The sequence below is a fragment of the Capricornis sumatraensis genome, chromosome 14 (genome assembly GCF_032405125.1).
Source record: "Capricornis sumatraensis isolate serow.1 chromosome 14, serow.2, whole genome shotgun sequence".
Classification (NCBI taxonomy): Eukaryota; Metazoa; Chordata; class Mammalia; order Artiodactyla; family Bovidae; genus Capricornis; species Capricornis sumatraensis.
Window position 1 is genome coordinate 76120096 of NC_091082.1, and position 7089 is coordinate 76127184.

Sequence of the window (7089 nt, forward strand, 5' to 3'; positions counted from 1 at the left end):
ACTCTTTGCAACCCCATGGACTGTAGCACATCAGGCTTCCCTGTCCATCACCAGCACTGGAGCTAGTGCGAACTCATGTCCATCAAGTCAGTGATGCCATCCAAACATCTCATCCTCTATCATCCCCTTTTCCTCCTGCCTTCAGTCTTTCCCAGCATCAGGGTCTTTTCCAAAGAGTCAGTTCTTTGCATCAGATGGCCAAAGTATTGGAGTTTCAGCTTCAGAATACGTCCTTTCAATGAATATTCAGGACTGATTTCCTTTATGATTGACTAGTTTGATCTCCTTGCAGTCCAAGGACTCTCAAGAATCTTCTCCAACAAGTCAGTTCAAAAGCATTAATTCTTAGGTGCTCAGCTTTCTTCATGGTCCAACTCTCACATCCAGACATGACTGTGACTTCACTTAACTTTACTCTGCTTTACTGGAAAAACCATGGCTTTGACTAGACAAGCCTTTGTTGACAAAGTAATGTCTCTGCTTTTTAATATGCTATCTAGGTTTGTCATAGCTTTTCTTCCAAGGCCTAAGTGTCTTTTAATTTCATGGCTATAGTGACCATCTGCAGAGATTTTGGAGCCCAAGAAAATAAAGTTGGTCCCTGTTTCCATTGTTTCCCATCTATTTGCCATGAAGTGATAGGACTGGATGCCATGACCTTAGTTTTTTGAATGTTGAGTTTTAAGGCGGTTTTTTCACTCTCCTTTCATCGTCATCAAGAAGCTCTTTAGTTCCTCTTCACTTTCTGCCATAAGGGTGGTGTCATCTGCTTATCTGAGGTTATTGATATTTCCCCCGGCAATCTTGATTCCAGCTTTTGCTTCATCCAGCCTGGCATTTCACATGATGTACTCTGCATATAAGTTAAATAAACAGCATGACAATATACAGCCTCAATATACTCCTTTCCCAATTTGGAACCAGTCTATTGTTCCAGGTCTGGTTCTAACTGTTTCTTCTTGATCTGCACACAGATTTCTCAGGAGGCAGGTCAGGTGGTCTGGTATTTCCATCTCTTGAAGAATTTTTCATAGTTTGTTGCAATCCACAAGTTAAAGGTTTTGGCGTGGTCAGTAAAGCAGAAGTAGATGTTTTTCTGAAACTGTCTTGCTTTTGCTGTGATCCAATGGATGCTGGCCATTTGATCTCTGGATCCTTGGCCTTTTCTAAATCCAGCTTGAACCTCTGGAATTTCATGGTTCACATACTGTTGAAGCCTGGCTTGGAGAATTTTGAAGATTACTTTGCTAGCATGTGAGATGAGTGCAGTTGTGCAGTAGTTTGAGCATTCTTTGGCATTGGCTTTCTTTGGGATTGGAATGAAAACTGACCTTTTCCAGTCCTGCTGAGTTTTCCAAGTTTGCTGGAGTATTGAGTGCAGCACTTTCACAGCATCATCTTTTAGGATTTGAAATAGCTCAACGGGAATTCCATCACCACCACTATCTCTGTTCATAATGATACTTCCTAAGGCCCACTTGACTTTGCATTCCAGGATATCTGGCTCTAGGGGAGTGAACACACCATCGTGGTTATCTGGGTCATGAAGATTTTTTTTTGTATAGTTCTTCTGTGTATTCTTGCCACCTTTTCTTAATATCTTCTGCTGCTGTTAGGTCCATACAATTTCTGTCCTTTATTGTGCTCATCTTTGCATGAAATGTTCCCTTGGTATCTCTGATTTTCTTGACGAGATCTCTAGTCTTTCTCATTCTGTTGTTTTTCTCTATTTCTTTGCACTGATCACTGAGGAAGGCTTTCTTGTCTCTCCTTGCTATTCTTTGGAACTCTGCATTCAGATGGGTGTATCTTTCCTTTTCTCCTTTGCTTTTCACTTCTTTTCTTTTCACAGCTATTTGTAAGGCCTCCTCAGGCAACCATTTTGCCTTTTGGCATTTCTTTTTCTTGGGGATGGTCTTGATCACTGCCTCCTGTACAATGTCATGAACCTCTGTCCATAGTTTTTCAGGTACTCTATCAGCTCTAATCCCTTGAGTCTATTTGTCTCTTCTATTGTATAATCGTAAGGGATTTGATTTAGCTATTACATAAATGGTCTAGTGGTTTTCCCTACTTTCTTCAATTTAAGTCCAAATTTTGTAATAAGGAGTTCATGATCTGAGCCACAGTCAACTCCCAGTCTTGTTTTTGCTGATTGTATAGAGCTTCTCCATATTTGCTTGCAAAGAATATAATCAGTCTGACTTCGGTATTGACCATCTGGTGATGTCCATGTGTAGAGTCATCTTTTGTGTTGTTGGAAGAGGGTGTTTGCTATGAACACAACTATGGGACACAACAAGAGCAATTCTAAGAGGAAACTGTATAGCGGTACAGTCTTACCTCAGAAAACAAGAAAAATATCAAATAGACAACCTAGCCTTACACCTAAAGCAACTAAAGAAATGAGAACAAACAAAACCCAAAGTTAGTAGAAAGAAAAAAATTCATAAAAATCAGAGCAAAAATAAATGGAGTAGACACTAAAGAAAAAAAATAGAAAAAATCAGCAGACCTAAAAGCTGGTTCTTTGAAAAGATAAACAAAATTGATAAAAATTTAGCCAGACTTATTAAAAAACAAAGTGGGGGCCCAAATCAACAAAATTAGAAATGAGAAAAGGAGTAATTACAACTGATATCACAGAAATACAAAGTAGCATAAGAAACTAGTATAAACAACTATATGTCAATAAAAAGAACAACCTGGAAGAAACATAATTAGAAAGGTACAGTCTTCAAAGATGAACCAGAAAGATATAGAAAATATCAACAAGCAAGTTACAAGTACTGAAATTGAATATTTGATTTTAAAACTCCCAATAAATAAAAGTCTAGGACTAAGTGGCTTCACAGGAGAATTCCATCAAACATTTAGAAAAGAGGTAACACCTATCCTTATCAACTATTATAAACAACTGAAGAGGAAGGAACACTTCCACATTCATTCTATAAGACTGATACTGAAACCAGATAAATATATCACCAAAAAAAGAAAATTACCAGCTAATATCACTGATGAACATAGACACGAAGAACTCAACAAAATACTAGCAAACTGAATCCAACAGTACATGAAACATATAATACACCATGATCAAGTGGGATTTATCCTAGGGATGCAAGGATTTTTCAATATACACAAATCAATCAATGTGATACACCACATTAATAAATTGAGAATAAAAAACAGAGATGATTGTCACAATAGATGAAAAAAAAGCCTCCTAAAATTCAACATCTTTTTATAATTTAAAAAAAAATACTCTCCAGAAAGTATGCATAGAGGAAACATACCTTGACATAATAAAGGCCATATAAGACAAACCCACAGCTAACATCATACTCGCTGCTGAAAACCTGAAAGCATTTTTCTCTAAAGTCAGAATCAAAAAAAAGGATGTCCACTGTCACCACTAAAACCAATGAAACTATGCTTTATTCAACATAGTTTTGGTAGTCATAGTCACAGCAATCCAAGAAGAAAAAGGAATAAAAGGAATCCAAACTGGAAAAGAAGAAGTAAAACTGCCATGTTTCTGGATGACATGATTCTATACCTAGTAAAGCCTAAATATGCTATCAGAAAGCTACTAGAGCTCATCAATGAATTTGGTAAAGTTGCAAGATATAAGATTAATACATAGAAATTTGTTGCATTTCTAGACACTAACAATGAAAGCTCAAAAAGAGAAATTAAGGAAATGATCCCATTTACCATCACATCAAAAAGAACACAATACCTAGGAATAATCCTACCTTAGGAGACAAAAGACATAAACTCCAAAACTGTGAGACACCGATAAAAGAAATCGAAGATGATGCAAACAGAAGGAAAGATACACCATGTTCTTGGATTGGCGGAATCAATATTGTCAAAATGACTGTACTACCTAAGGCAATCTAAGGATTCAGTGCAAACCCTGTCAAATTACCAATAGCATTTTTCACAGAACTGGAAAATGTTTAACTTTGTGTGAAAACACACAAGAAAGACCCAAGTCGCCAAAGCAGTCTTGAGAAAGAAAAATGGAGTTAGAAGCATCAAGCTCCCTGACATCAAACTATGTGCCAAAGCTACAGTCATCAAAAGTACAGCATGGTACTGAAACAAAAATAGAAATACAGATCAATGGAACAGGATAGAAAGCCTTTCAATAAATGGTGCTGGGAAAACTGGCCAGCTACATGTGAAAGTATGAAATTAGGACTTCCTTGGTGGTCCAGTAGTTGAGAGTTTGCCTGTCAGTGCAGGGGACACAGGTTCTGTCTCTGGTCTGGGAAAATACCACATACCAAGGAGCAATTAAGCCTGTACATAACAACTACTGAACCAGGGCTCTAGAGCCTATAAGCCACAATTGCTGAGCCAGCACATCATACAACTACTAAATCCTGAGCACATGCATCCCATGCTCCACAAGAGAAGCCAGTGCAATGAGAAGCCCATGGACCACAAGGAAGAGTAGCCTCTGCTTGCCGCAACTAGAAAAAGCCCATATGCAACAAGGAAGACCCAGAGAAGCCATAAAAAATAAATACCTTTTTAAAAAAAAAAGAATAAAATTAGAATATTCTCTAACACCATATACAAAGAGAAACACAAGATTTATTAAAGACCGAAATGTAAAACCAGATATTATGAAACTCCTAGAGAAAAACATAGGCAGAACATTCTTTGACAGAAATTGCAGTAGTATTACTTGGGTCCACTTCCTGTAGTAAAGGAAATAAAAACAAAAATAAACAAACAGGACCAAATTAAACTGAAAAGCTTTGCACAGGAAAGGAAATCATAAAACAAAAAATAACTTACAGAAGGGGAAGAAATATTTGCAAATGATGCACCTGACAAGGGATTAATCTGCAAAATATATAAACAGCTCGTGACTCAGTCTTAACACCACCTAATAAACCAATCAAAAATGACAGAAGATCTAAGTAGATATATCTCCAAAGAAGACATTCAGATGGCCAACAGGCACATGAAAAGATGCTCAACATCACTAATTATTCAGTTCAGTTCAGTTCAGTCGCTCAGTCGTGTCCGACTTTTTGCGACACCATGAATTGCTGCATGCCAGGCCTCCCTGTCCATCATCAACTCCCGGAGTTCACTCAAACTCGTGTCCATCAAGTCGGTAATGCCATCCAGCCATCTCATCCTCTGTCATCCCCTTCTCCTCCTGCCCCCAATCCCTCCCAGCATCAGAGTCTTTTCCAATGAGTCAACTCTTCGCATGAGGTGGCCGAAGTACTGGAGTTTCAGCTTTAGCATCATTCCTTCCAAAGAACACCCAGGACTGATCTCCTTTAGAATAGACTGATTGGATCTCTGACCTCCTTTAGAATGGACTGGTTGGATCTCCTCGCAGTCCAAGGGACTCTCAAGAGTCTTCTCCAACACCACACTTCAAAAGCATCAATTCTTCGGCACTCAGCTTTCTTCGCAGTCCAACTCTCACATCCATACAAATCAAATCTGCAGTGAGGTATCACCTCACAGAGGTCAGAATGGTCATCATCAAAATGTCTGCAAATAATAAATGCTGAAGAGGATATGGAAGAAAAGAAACCCTCCTACACTATCCTTGGGAATGTAAATTGGCATAGCCATTATAAGGAACAGTATGGAGGTCATTTAAAACACTGAAAATAGAACAACAAAGTGATCCTACAGTCCCACTCTTGGACATACATTTGGAGAAAACTCTAGTTCAAAAAGATAAATGCACTCAAATGTCCATTGCAGCGCTATCTACAATGGCGAAGACATGGAAGCAACCAAAGAGTTTACTGACAGATGAATGGATAAAAAAGATGTGACATATATACACACAATGGAATATTACTCGGCCATTAAAAAGAATGAAATAATTTCATTTGCAGCAATATGGATGGACCTTGAGATTATCATACTAAGTGAAGTAAACCAGAGAGAGAAAGACAAATATCATATGATAAATGTTTTTTATGTGGAATCTTTAAAAAAAAAAATGATACAAGTGAGCTTATTTAACAAAAGAGCACTAGACTCACAGACAGAAAACAAGTTTATGGTTACCAAAGGGGTAAAGGGGGGATAAATTAGTAGTTTGGAATTAAAAAATACACACTGTGCTAGTGGTAAAGAACTCAACTGCCAATGGAGACATAAGAGATGCGGGTTTGACTCGTTGGTTGGGAATATCTGGAGAAGTGCATAGCAACCCACCCCAGTACTCTTGCCTGGAGAATCCCAGGGACAGAGGAACCTGGTGGGCTACAGTCCACAGGGTCACAAAGAGTTGGACATGACTGAAGCGACTTAGCACACACATATATAAAATAGATAATCAGTAGAACCTACTGTGTAGCACAAGGAACTATGCTCAGTGTCTTGTAATAACCTGTAATGGAAGAGAATGTTAAGGCAGCTTTGGCACCTAAGGATTCAGATTTTATTTTTTTTAATTAAAATAATATTGAAATATAGTTGATTTATATTGTAAATTAACTATATATTTTACATATATATGAATTCAGTTATATATAGTTATTCAGCTTTATATATATATTCTTTGGGATTCATATATATTATATATATAGTTGATTTACAATATATCAATACTGTTTCAATTTTAAAAACCTGAATACTTAGGTACCAAAGCTGCCCTATGAGTTTGAACTTTGGAGGAAAAAAAAAAGAGAATAGATAAGCCTGGGCTTGCTGAGATAGGTTAATCTAAGTATATTAAGTTTGCATTTTTGTAGTCACCTCACAGTCTTTCTTAACATCTTTCAAATCAAGGTTGAAAACTAAAGTTGTTTTAATCCACTGTGTTCCCAGATAGTAGAAAGAACTTCCAAGCTTCCTTTTCTTTTATGTTTTAATTTTTTTTGGTAACTTCTGCCTCCAAAATCTTAAACCATTTGGACACTGTGCTTACTGGTTTAAATACTTTAGGTCTTGATAGAGGTGCTGTTTGTCTCTACAAATTTCTTCTCTGTCATGTGTGAAGCACAAGAGAGAATGAACATATAACTTTTGTTTTGAAATCGATCCGAGAGTAGATCCACTTCAAAAGCTTAGGGTCCAGCTTTGAAGTTT